The following is a 14,066-nucleotide window of genomic DNA, read 5'->3' as shown; positions in this document are numbered from 1 at the left end:
CTATTCTTTGGAACTCTGCGTTCAGATGCTTATATCTTTCCTTTTCTCCTTTGCTTTTTGCCTCTCTCCTTTTCACAGCTATTTGTAAGGCCTCCCCAGACAGCCATTTTGCTTTTTTGCATTTCTTTTCCATGGGGATGGTCTTGATCCCTGTCTCCTGTACAATGTCACGAACCTCATTCCATAGTTCATCAGGCACTCTGGCCCTTAAATCTATTTCTCACCTCCACTGTGTAATCATAAGGGATTTGATTTAGGTCATAATTGAATGAATGGTCTAGCGGTTTTCCCTACTTTCTTCAATTTGAGTCTGAATTTGGTAATAAGGAGTTCATGATCTGAGCCACAGTCAGCTCCTGGTCTTATTTTTGTTGACTGTATAGAGCTTCTCCATCTTTGGCTGCAGAGAATATAATCAATCTCATTTCGGTGTTGACCATCTGGTGATGTCCATGTGTAGAGTCTTCTCTTGTGTTGTTGGAAGAGGGTATTTGCTATGACGAGTGCATTTTCTTGACAAAACTCTATTAGTCTTTGCCCTGCTTCATTCCACATTCCAAGGCCAAATTTGCCTGTTACTCCAGGTGTTTCTTGATTTCCTACTTTTGCATTCCAGTCCCCTATAATGAAAAGGACATCATTTTGGGGTGTTAGTTCTAAAAGGTCTTGTAGGTCTTCATAAAACCGTTCAACTTCAGCCTCTTCAGCATTACTGGTTGGGGCATAGACTTGGATTACCATGATATTGAATGGTTTGTCTTAGAGACGAACAGAGATCATTCTGTCGTTTTTAAGATTGCACCCAAGTACTGCATTTCGGACTCTTTTGTTGACCATGATGGCTACTCCATTTCTTCTGAGGGATTCCTGCCCGCAGTAGTAGATATAATGGTCATCTGAGTTAAACTCACCCATTCCAGTCCATTTTAGTTCACTGATTCCTAGAATGTCGACGTTCACCCTTGCCATCTCTTGTTTGATACCAAGGGAACATTTCATGCAAAGATGGGCTCAATAAAGGACAGAAATGGTATGGACCTAACAGAAGCAGAAGATATTAAGAAGAGGTGGCAAGAATACACGGAAGAACTGTACAAAAAAGATCTTCACGACCCAGAGAATCATGATGATGTGATCACTCATCTAGGGCCAGACATCCTGGAATGTGAAGTCAAGTGGCCTCAGAAAGCATCACTACGAACAAAGCTAGGGGAGATGATGGAATTCCAGTTGAGCTGTTTCAAATCCTGAAAGATGATGCTGTGAAAGTGCTGCACTCAATATGACAACAAATTTGGAAAACTCAGCAGTGTCCACAGGACTGGAAAAGGTCAGTTTTCATTCCAATCCCAAAGAAAGGCAGTGCCAAAGAATGCTCAAACTCCTGCACAGTTGCACTCATCTCACATGCTAGTATAGTAATGCTCAAAATTCTCCAAACCAGGCTTCAGCAATACGTGAACTGTGAACTCCCTGATGTTCAAGCTGATTTTAGAAAAGGCAGAGGAACCAGAGATCAAATTGCCAACATCCGCTGGATCATCGAAAAAGCAAGAGAGTTCCAGAAAAACATCTATTTCTGCTTTATTGAATATGCCAAAGCCTTTGACTGTGTGGATCACAATAAACTATGGAAAATTCTGAAAGAGATGGGAATACAAGACCACCTAACCTGCCTCTTGAGAAATCTGTATGCAGGTCAGGAAGCAACAGTTAGAACTGGACATGGAACAACAGACTGGTTCCAAATAGGAAAAGGTGTACAGCAAGGCTGTATATTGTCTCCCTGCTTATTTAACTTCTATGCAGAGTACATCATGAGAAACGCTGCGCTGGAAGAAACATAAGCTGGAATCAAGATTGCCAGGAGAAATATCAATAACCTCAGCTATGCAGATGACACCACCCTTCTGGCAGAAAGTGAAGAGGAGCTAAAAAGCCTCTTGATGAAAGTGAAAGTGGGGAGTGAAAAAGTTGGCTTAAAGCTCAACATTCAGAAAACGAAGATCATGGCATCTGGTCCCATCACTTCATGGGAAATAGATGGGGAAACAGTGGAAACAGTGTCAGACTTAATTTTTTGGGGCTCCAAAATCACCGCAGATGGTGACTGTAGCCATGAAATTAAAAGACGCTTACTCCTTGGAAGGAAAGTTATGACCAACTTAGATAGCATATTCAAAAGCAGAGACATTGCTTTTCCAACTAAAGTCCGTCTAGTCAAGGCTATGGTTTTTCTAGTAGTCACGTATGGATGTGAGAGTTGGACTGTGAAGAAGGCTGAGCACCAAAGAATTGATGCTTTTGAACTGTGGTGTTGGGGAAGACTCTTGAGAGTCCCTTGGACTACAAGGAGATCCAACCAGTCCATTCTGAAGGAGATCAACCCTGGGATTTCTTTAGAGGGAATGATGCTGAAGCTGAAACTCTAGTACTTTGGCCACCTCATGCTAAGAGTTGACTCATTGGAAAAGACTCTGATGCTGGGAGGGATTGGGGGCAGGAGGAGAAGAGGACGACAGAGGATGAGATGGCTGGATGGCATCACTGACTCGATGGACATGAGTCTGAGTGAACTCTGGGAGATGGTGATGGACAGGGAGACCTTGCATGCTGCGATTCATGGGGTAGCAAAGAGTCGGCACGACTGAGCAACTGAACTCAATTGAACAGTGATCTGTTACAAAAGAGAAAATTCATTAACTCAAAAAGTCTAGTATTGCTAACCTTAAAACTACTATATTTCCTTTTCTATATTCCAAATACATTGATTTATATATTCCCAGGTGCCTAAGGATATGGAGGCCTGGCGGCAATCATTGACTCAACAATGAGAAAAGCCCTATGGTAATTAAGACTTTCAAAATACTCCAAAACTCTCTGTGCTGTTTATGGTTGAGAGGTAGTAAACAATCATGTGAGTATGGATAATCCTGTCACACAAGCTAGTCTGTCAGCAGAGAGGTTTGACCTGAGACACCCTTGTCACACCCAGGGCAGGGAATTAGCAGCAATTATTGGCACAACATATGAAAAACCCTTCACCAATATAATTCCTAACCAACCCACTATACTAATAATTTCCAACTCCCCAAAAGAATTTGCCTTTAGTAAGTCTAAAACATCTCATGCCTCTCAGATTGGGAGGCTGTAAACAATCACATGTGGCCTGACAAACCTGTACAGGCGGGCTAGATAACCTTCAGAGGAGTCCGTAACCTGAAACACTCTTGTCACGCCCAGGAATTTTTATTGACTTGGAGCTGCAAGTTAGCTCCTTCTCCGAGAGAAATGGTGATGGGGGAGAGCCCCCTGTAAAGTCAGAGGTGTAGGTGAGAGCATAAAACAGACTCTGGTTTTGGGGTTAGATGCTCGGGAACAGGGGGTTTCCTGAGGCTTGATCACGCCTTTGCGTATGCCAAGCCTCCTTCCTCATGACCTTTGCCATGGGCGGAGTTCCTCACGCTGGCCCCCGGCAAACCCTTATACTTGACACGCACCATCACACACCCCAACCCTTTTAAGTCCTAGGTATGGAAATAGGCTGTCCACATCGGCGGAGGGTGCATTCCAGAAATAGCTGAGAGTCTAGTGGATCAAGCTTGCCCCTGTGCTTTCCTCAGCCATTTTCTGTTCTCTGTGTTGCATATACTGTGCTAGGTTTTGCCTGTGCCACTCAGATCATGGTTTCCCACTTGCGAAGCAACTCATTGAATTTAACTGCATGTGAAGCCCACTAGAGGACTTTCTCAGTAACTAGTTTGGTTTAATTATGCAGAGAGCTGAATATATGATAGTGGGGCAATCCCACTTTCCTGATCATTCCAAGAATAATTCTGCTCCACTGCTGGATTGCCATTTTTACTGCTCGGAGTTGAACTGTTGGGGCAACTGGAAATAGTTTGGGTCTCTAAATAGCAGATTTCAAAAACAGTTTTGCCTGCTTTGTTCCAGAAAAAAACTTAAAGGAGGAATGCATAAGTCAGCAAACTGGAAAGAGTAATTTGCTTTATCTTCCAACAAAATTCTTACATACATATATTTAATCTCATGCTTTAGCGTATTATTTCTGAAAGGTAATTACTTACATTTTATTGTAAAAAAAAAAAAAAGTCCGTGTCAGTAATGATTTTCCATGAAAAATAAAATGTTCCTTCAGGTAGAGAAGACGGTTGAGTTTCCTGGGTACTGAACCCTGGAGCCAGCCAACCTGAGCTGGAAACCAGACTCCACTTACCACCTGTGTGACCTGAGGAAAATCTGAACTCTGAGGGTCTCAGTTTCCTCATCTGTAAAATGAGGATAATAATGTCTATTTTTCTGAAGTTGAAGTATAATTGTGACAGTAAAACAGTTAGAATAAGCAATTCCAAGTATATACCTCAGAGAATCCAAAGTAGTTATATGAATACGTTTTTATACACTCTTGGTCACAGCAGCATTATTCACAATAGCTACAAGGCAGAAACCACCCAAAATCCATCCATGGATGATTGGATTAAAAATGTGGTCTAGCCATACAATGGGATATTTATTATTCAGTCTTATAGAGGAAGGACATTCAGATACAAAAGGATAAGTGTTGTATGATTTCACTTTACGAGGTGAATCGAGAGAGCTGGAAAGTAAAATGGGGGGTGCCAGGGGCGGGGGGTGGGGAGAATGGGGAGTCATTGCTTGGTGGGTGCAGGGTTTTGGTTTGGGGTGAAGAAAGGGTTCTGGAGGTGGACAGTGTACAACATGTCATTAGTGCCTCTGAATGCTGCAATTGAAAATGGTCAAAACGGTAAATTTTATGTGGGGTGTGTTTTTACTACAGTTCTTTAAAATGCTTCAAACAGTGCTTAGAGCGGTAGTAGCCAGGTGTCTGGACCGGTGGTATCAGCCTCCCTTGGGAGCTGGAAGGAAAGCGGATTCCCAGGCCCCACCTCCAGTCTCCTAACTCCAACCTGGGCTCCACTTCCAGGGAGGCCCCTTGCGTTTCAGCAAGTCTTCTAGGTGACTCTGATGTCCGTGCAAGTTCAAGTTTGGATTTTACAGGAGAACACAGCTGTAAGCAGCTGCCAAACATAGCTCCAGTGATCTCACTTATCTTCCTTTTCTGTATTCTTTAGGCCTCCTTGATTTATTACCCAGAAAACACATGTGCTTTTATTTAATTCTGTATTTGCCTTCCTGATGGTAGCTATCCTGATGTCTCAGCTAAAACGGATAGCAGAAGAAGGAAATATTTAGGGATTAAACCATTCAGTAAATTGTTGGCTGGTGGAGTCATATCCCCAAGGCTTATCTTTCATGTATTTGAGTAACAGAGAGACTAGAGGTAGTTGCCGTAGTAACGTGTACTCTGTAATTTATAAATTGCAGAAAGTAAAAGAAAATTATTGGAAATGCCTGTGGAAACTGGAAAGTTTTTCAGAAGAATGTTTCTAATGCCGTAAATTGGCATGTTCCCTCTCATGATAAACATAGAGGTTATGGGTTATTTAAATGGGTTGTAAGCATCTGGGGGGCTGTTGTGATCCTCATTAAACTTTCACTAACCGTTAAAGACCTCTTTATTCTTAAATTGAACATGCTGTGAAGGAACTCATTGTAAAATACCCAGACTGTGACAGACATTAACCTCCTACATCAACAGCTTCTCCCTTTACCAAACTCCAGTAAAACCTAGAAATTTTCAGCTCAAAGTACTTTCCTTCTGCAATAAAGTTTGCTTTTGGCGAAGCCGTAAATCATGTCACTCTCCCTGTTCAGAAGAAAACCTAAACCAGATTCCTTTCCTCGTTTTCATCAGGCCTCCAAATGGGTCGATTCTTCACTCAACTCTTGGTGACTAAGGGCTGTTTCCTCAGGAAATTAGGCTCTCAGAAAATGTAGCTGACCCCGGTCTAAACTGCTTTTATAGAAGCTGGATGCTTTGGGGAAATGGCTCTCCAGTGGATGTCTGTCCGTGGATCTCTGGGCCCACCTGTGGACCCGAAAGTTCGTCTCAGTCTCACTTCAGGCCACCTGTGATGTGTCCCAAAGTGTGTGTCTTGGTGCTCCAGGCTGAGGCCAACAAGATTCATTTTGAGCTCAGGTGTGCCGTTTATTATGTAGCCTCCCACAGGTCACCTGGGCCTCAGTTTATGTATAAATTAGACTAGATTCTCCCTAAAGTTCTTTCTAATTCTACAGGCTTTATGACACTCCTTCCAACCTACTGAAGGGTAAGTTTCTAAAAGCAACTAAATGTTCATAAATAGGGACTAGAGTGACTCAGAGGGAAAATAAAAAATAGAAAAAAAAAAAAAGATTTCTGATTCATGGTCAGCTGGAGGAATTCACTGGAGGAATGAGAATGAGAAAAAACGCTGAGAGCCCATTAAAGGATAATTTGGCTTGGGAAAGGACATTGGCCTGTACACAGAAAACTGTCTTTACAAATGCCCCACAGAGATGACCCTCTGCGCCCTGAGCACGAGGCCTCACCGAGCTGAAAGGGACCTTCTGGGGACGGAAAATGTGTTGGCTCCATCTGCAGTGGCTAAATAATGCAAACCTGACCATCGATCATGTTCTACAGAAGGGTCAGGTTTCATCCTGCTAGGACTGAAATGTTCAACAGAAGTAGCGAGTTGTTACTGTTTCTTCTGGTTTTTTGTTTTTGGTTTTGTTTGAGTGTTCTGTAACTTGTTCTGGATTCTGACTCCTAAAAGTAGCAATCTATGCCAAGGAGATAGGGTGAACCAAAGGATGATTAAAAACAAATTCAAGGCAATAGTTTCTTCCTGTTGAAACCCATCTCTTTCTGTTGAATTCTAGGAGAAAGTACCAGCAAAGTTGAAGTCCCTTTTTGTGGCTATTTCTCCATAATCCGTTTTTTCTTTTTCTTCTTCCACATTCCTAAGAGAGCTGCTGGGTGAAGAGGAAGATTTAAAAATCTTCCTCTTGTTGACGTTACCATCTGCACTCCCACATGTGGGCTATCTGCTGATGTTCCTATTAGCTCTGCCTCTGAGGGCCTCGCCTTTCCTGCTGCTGACTAGGGGCCTGTGGATGCTGTTTGGGGCCCACTGCTACTGCTAGCCTTGGCCTCCGGTTAAAAGGCCCGCACCCCCTGCAGTCTCCTCATCCCACCCCGAGGCCGCCACAGGTCGCCGGCGGAGGGCATCCATGGTGGGAAGCCGCATGGACTGCTAGGCAGTGCCATTTGCAGGGCTTGGACTAGGACACTACTGCGAGATTTTCCTCCTGGCTCACCTTTCCCCCGATGCTCCGTGTAGCTCTCTTGCCGTCTGAGGGATAACGTGCAGGCGGCTACCTCGGTGGAAGGTCCTGGTGTAGTTTCTGTCACTCATGTCCCCCTGACCTAGTCCCAGGGGCTGGGAGTGTGGGGGGTCCTCTCTCCAGGTCAGGACTCTGAACCTAGGGATGACACCTCTGCTCCCCGACCTGCCTCCTGTCAACAGGGGGCGCCCTGCTTTCTCATTCTGATCACAGGGCTTGCACTTCCAACCAGCCTGCCATTCGACCTGCTCCTCGTGGTGAAACTACCCACTCTGAATTATCCAGGCTTAGTTCTTAAAATGCAGGAGAAAGATTTTGAATTTAGTGTACCCACTGCTCATGAGCAAAGCCTATCCATCCGTCCAAAGCTATTACATCACGTGGGCTCAAAAGCCTTTGTGGAAAATCAAAAGCAGGATAACTGATGCTGGGTTTTTCCTCTCTTTTATTAACCCAGTCTTCCCTGATGCAGCACATGCCTTTGGCAACTTAGAAAAATATCTGACACTGATGGGGAGCCTACTCTGTGCGAGGTTGTAGTCAAGCCCTTGTTATATTGATTGAGTTAATTCTCTCAGCCATACTAGGAGACAGGTACCATTAATACCTCCACTTGGCAGAGGAAGAGTTAGTGTTAGTTGCTCAGTGGTGCCCGACTCTTTGGGACGCCATGGACTGCAGCCCTCTGTCCGTGAGATTTTCCAGGCAAGGATACTGGAGTGGGTTGCCATTTCCTTCTCCAGGGGATCTTCCCAACCTAGGAATCGAACCTGGGTCTCCTGCACCGCAGGCAGGTTCTTTACCAACTGAGCTACAAGGAAAACCAAACTGAGGTTTAAATGAATTAGAAAACTTGCCCAAGAGCAGGTATCTAGCAGATAATGGAGCTGATATCTTGGGAAGGAGACACCCCCAGAACCATGGTGACTTCTTTTTTATGGGATATGCATATATATATATATATAAATTATGTGTTTATACTTATATCTAATAAATATATATTACATATGTTTGTATATATTATGTACATATATGTCATTTATTATATACTTCTTATATATTTATTTCCATATATATATATAAATATACTGATTTTTAAAGGATTTTAGTACATAATTAGCTAATTATTCTCTTCTGTTCTTGTATGTTAAAAGCAGAAAAACTGCCTTCATTAATATCTTGGATAAAAAGCCAAAAGAGGAGCTGCTCAGGTTAAAGCGGAGAAAGAGAGCAGAGATGTTTGTGGTCAGGCCGTAGTAGCCAGTCCAGTCTACCTCCTGTAGGGCAACCCTACTGAACCCTAATGCCTCAAATTCAGTTTGAAACCCCTCTCCCTGCAGGTGGCCTGCACATCACTGTGGTGTCTCCTGAAGCGAAAGTCAAAATCCAGTTGCCAAGACTGGACTGTGTTGTAGACCACTCGGGTTAGTTTTTGGCTTGATGGAGGCTGACAGCTGAGCACTTGAGCAGCAGGCTGTAACCTCCCCAACCCTGGACTTTCCACTTCTGTCTGTATCTGGAGGCCCCCAAAGTAGGGGGTGCCGAGCACAAGTGAGCACTCACGCTGATTCCCTTCCCCGGCATGTTGCGTTTGGTCGCTGTGCTGTGACAGCATACAGCCTCCCGTGCCCCACGGCCTAAACCCGCGCTCTCCACCTTCTCTTACCTACCTGAACCTCATGGCTCCTGACAGCATCTCTGGGTCCAGCTTTGACCCCAGGCACTTCCTGATAAACCTGACATTTGGATCAGAGGTGTCAGCTCGTACACACCACCAGACCACGTGTTCTGTGGTCAGTGACTGTATCTTGTTCATGTATGAAGAGGAAAAGTTAAAATTTTGCATAACCTCCTTCTCCTGCCTCTGTAACTCAGCTTGCCCCTTGCAAGATCTGGATCACATTAACTCACATAGTCTGAGAAAGTGGGGACTTACAATACTAGGAACTGGAGTCTATCTCACTCACCCTGTCCTGCTCTTTGCAGTCGTCCAGCCCCTGCAAACCTGCTTAATCATGCCTGTCCAGGTCAGGCAGTCCCCTCCCCATCTTGACTGCTGTTCCCACGCGTGCGAAACCGCTTAGTTTAAACCAGCCTATTAGCAGCTAGTGTTGCCCACTACAGTCTCTCTATAAAAACTCTGTAATCCCTTTGTTCGGGGCTCAGAGCTTCCAGTGTTAAGTCCTCTGGGCCCGCCAGTGTAATTAACCTGAGTTCTCCAGCTCTCCAAGTGTGGTGCTTGGTTTCTCGAGTACTGGTTTCTGCAACAGTGTATGTCCCTGGAGCATGGTACGCTCCTTGCAACGTGGCCAGCCCTCAATGCGTGTTTTCTTCAGTTATTAATTAACTAATGTCACTCACTTGTGCTCTTATCAATTGATTTGAATGTCAATGCATTAATTATCCTGAAGAAGCAGATGTGGTTTTACATGCTTAAATTATAAGGCAGAAGCCTTTTGATGATCATGGGTTTTGTTTTAAAATCTTGAAAAACAGTAGGGGATTTAGTGATTGATTTGCTAACCATGGAATTAGCTGCTTACTTGGCCATCACCCTCTTCCTGGTCCAGTCTGTTAAAGATGCTTTCAGCAGCTCTGACGCTTTGTTTTACATTTTAACTAGCAGGTCAGCTCACCTTCCTTGAACAAGGAACTCTAATCATTCAGTTAGGAGTGTACATCCGTGCATGCTAAGTCACTTCAGTTGTGTCCGATTCTTTGAGATACTATGGACCATAGCCCTCCAGGCTCCTGTGGGATTCTCCAGATAAGAATACTGGAGTGGGTTGCCATGCCCTCCTCCAGGAGATCCTCCTGACCCAGGGATTGAACCTACATCTCTTAAATCTTGTACATTAGGGGAAGCTTATCAAACTTGGTATCCCAAGTTGAAAAACAAGTTTGAAACAAATTTATAACTTAGAAAATATTCTTATTTTTCATATTTGTTTTCCGTTTTTTTTTTAACAGTCTTTTTTTTTTCTTCATATTTGTTTTCTTTGTTCCAGGGTAATTCTCTGGAAACAAAGACATCAGCTGTCATTGTTTTTTCTATCATTAGAATATCAAGTGACATTTTAACAAGCTTTTTCAGCCCTCTGGGAAATTTGGAAGTATTCACTAACCTCATATCATGCAGTTCAGCTTCCTTAGAACTAAAAATGCACATACTTCATTATTTTTCTCATGGTTAGTTATCATTAATGATGGAAGCTTTGTGAGTCAAGTGGCATTTTTACAAAAGAAGAAAATGTGTGTGTGCTCTTATCTGCATCAAAGCAATTTAAATAACGTTAAGAGGAACTAAAGAGCCTCTTAATGAAAGTGAAAGAGGAAAGTGAAAAAGCTGGCTTAAAACTCAACTTTCAGAAAACTAAGATCATGGCATCTGGTCCCATCACTTCATGGCAAATAGATGAGGAAACAATGGAAACAGTGACAGACTGTTTTTCTTGAGCTCCAAAATCACTGCAGATGGTGACTTCAGCCATGAAATTAAAAGATGCTTGCTCCTTGGAAGAAAAGCTATGACCAACTTAGAGACAGCATATTAAAAAACAGACATTACTTGGCTGACAAAGGTCTGTCTATTCAAAGCTATGGTTTTTCCAGTAGTCATGTATGGATGTGAGAGTTGGACCATAAAGAAAGCTGAGCGCCGAAGAATTGATGCTTTTGAACTGTGTTGTTGGAGAAGACTCTTGAGAGTCCCTTGGACAGCAAGAGGATCCAATGAGTCAATCCTAAAGGAAATCAATCCTGAATATTCATTGGAAGGACTGCTGCTGAAGCTCCAGTACTTTGACCACCTGATGAGAAGAACTGACCCCTTAGAACAGACCCTGACGCTAGGAAAGATTGAAGGCAGGAGGAGGAGAAAGTGACAACAGAGCATGAGATGGTTGGATGGACATGAGTTTGAGCAAGCTCCAGGAGTTGGTGATGGACAGGGAGGCCTGGCGTACTGCAGTCCATGGGGTCGCAAAGAGCTGGACACGACTGAGCGACTGAACTGAACTGATGTCAACTTAATGTCCAAAATAACTTCAAATTATCAGAATGTCAAAGCCAAGAAATAATCCACCAGTTGGAAGTTATGTTTTTCTACATTCTAATATTGACTTTTCTTTAGTACTGGATTTGGGCAGATAGTCTCAAAGATAATTCAAGTTTGGTGACATACCTTGCCCTTACTATGAACTTGATACCAGCTACTGCTGCTGCTGCTAAGTCACTTCAGTCGTGTCTGAAGGCTCCTCTGTCCCTGGGATTCTCTGGGTGAGAACACTGGAGTGGGGTGCCATTTCCTTCTCCAATGCATGTATGCATGCTCAGTCGCTTCAGTCGTGTCCGACTCTGTGCGACCCTATTAACGACAGCCCACCAGGCTCCTCTGTCCCTGGGATTCTCCAGGCAAGAACGCTGGAGTGGGGTGCCATCAGAGTTACCCCAAATAGGAGGAGCCATTGTGCTGCTAATTGTAGTATTTATTTGACACAGTTATCATACAGTGCCTTGCTTTCTATTTTTTATATATAATTTTTCCACCAGTAATTCAGTTTTTGAGCACGAGATCCTAGACACTGTAACAGTTAAATCCAACTTTCCCACGAAACCACATGGCCATAGTGCCAGTTAGAGGCCAGAGCCGAGATTCCAAACCAGCTGGTTAGATTTGGTCTGGGCTTGTTCCTCTTTGTCATTTTTGTTTTTGTAAACAAATTGTTAATTCACTGTTTAACCATGTCACAGGTAAATTGCGCATTAAATACTTAAAGCACTTACACAGGTTAGCCATTTACCACGTAGTGGCTGTACTAAACCTCACAAATGTATTTTAGAGGGAGAGAAATAGCTACATTCTTTGTGCACCAGTAATTCCCTATCATCTTAATTTTTTCCAGTTATTTAATTACTACCCCTGGGAAAGGCACAATCTTTCAAATAATAAATACTATGAAGTCAGAGGAATGGCATTTCTTTCCCAAACCAATTTTCATTAAGTAGCAAATACAAGACTGACCCCAAAAAACTCTTCTGCTTTCAATTGTTGTAATCTCTTTTAGGAAAAAAAAAAAAAAAAAAAAAAACAACTTCAAAGTCTCATTTGCAATTCAAAATGTCTTTCTGAAAGGCCACCATTCACTGAAATGCCACGTTCAGAGATGCTTGCTTGCTTTCATTCTGATGGCTCTTAATAAATAGCCACTGCAACAGTTTCTCTAAGAATGTGTTGAGACTTAAAGAAATATTGGGGTTGGCCATAAAGTTCGTTCAGATTTTTCCAGAATTTCTTATAGAAAAACATGAACAAGCTTTTGGCCCACCTGATAATACACCTGTGTGTGTGTGTGTGTGTGTGTGTGTGTGTGTGTGTGTGTGTGTGTTGGTTGGGGGAGGAGGCGCGTAGGGGCTGGTGGTGAGGTTACTGAACTCCCATTCAAAAGTTCACAAGACTATTCTACAAATCACCTTCCCAGATACCTGAGAGGAAGTAAACCACAACTCCAATCCACCCCACACCATTCGGAACGCTTGGCCTCATTTAGGGTTGCTTTCTTCATTTCTGTATAGTCAAGAGCTTCCGCTAGGATCGGTGGATGTTATTCGGTTTTGGAGCAGCACTTCAGAGCAGCTTATTTCCATTGCTGAGTGAACACCACGACTGGCCTGCATGATGCTGCCGCCGTGACCCCCACCAGCTCCCTCTTCGCCCCCAGCAGCGTTTCCTGTGGTATGGTCCCCACTGGTTCCTTTCCTCCTGTTTCTGACTCAGTGTTTTTGCATATGGGGTTCTGTCAACTTGGAGGACACTTCTCTTGATTTTGTACCTTTTTGTACTTTCTCAATGGAGTATCACAGACACCAAGAAGTTAGGTGTCACCCCATTAACTGCTCTGGTAGCACCATGGAGCATCTTTCATTATGCATAGATCAGTGATAATTGATGAAAAATGTAATGTCTTCCTCCTCCTCCGTGGACGCCCATCACTGCCTGCGTTTCCACCACTACTGCCTAGGGTTGTGTTTCAGTGGCTCAGCACTCATCAATATCCCCCACTGTGCAGTGAGCCGTGTGAAGACAGGGCTGCCCTGAACTAACCATATCTTCATCTTTTTATCAGGAAAATATCATAGTCATTGGCACAGAAGTATTAATAGATCCAAAAATGAGGATTTCGTGAATGAATGAAACGTGGACCTAGCTCCACTGCAGCTGCCTAGTTCAGATGCCTTGATGTTGAATGGATGACTGAAAGATTCCCCAGACTCAGCACTATTAACATTTGGGGCAGATAATTATTTGGGGGGTACTGGGGGCTGTTAGGGAAGGGGGTTGTCCTAGTCACGTTAAGTTCAGCAGCAAGCTTGGCTTCTACCCACTGGATGCTAATAGCACTTCCCTGAGTCGTGACAATTAAAAATGTCTCTGCTACTAAGTCGCTTAGTCATGTCTGACTCTGTGCGACCCCATAGACGGCAGCCCACCAGGCTTCCCCGTCTCTGGGATTCTCCAGGCAAGAACACTGGAGTGGGTTGCCATTTCCTTCTCCAATGCAGGAAAGTAAAAAGTGAAAGTGAAGTCACTCAGTCATGTCCGACTCTTAGCAACCTCAGGGATTGCAGCCTACCAGGCTCCTTCGTCCATGGATATTCCAGGCAAGAGTATTAGAGTGGGGTGCCATTGCCTTCTCCGAAAAATGTCTCTCAGTTCAGTTCAGGTCAGTCGCTCAGTCGTGTCTGACTCTTTGCGACCCCATCAACTGCAGCGCACCAGGCCTCCCTGTCCATCA

The sequence above is a fragment of the Ovis aries genome, chromosome 14 (assembly GCF_016772045.2).
Source record: "Ovis aries strain OAR_USU_Benz2616 breed Rambouillet chromosome 14, ARS-UI_Ramb_v3.0, whole genome shotgun sequence".
Lineage (NCBI taxonomy): Eukaryota > Metazoa > Chordata > Mammalia > Artiodactyla > Bovidae > Ovis > Ovis aries.
The sequence above is the reverse complement of the archived record's forward strand: the minus strand, read 5'-3'. Positions refer to the sequence as shown.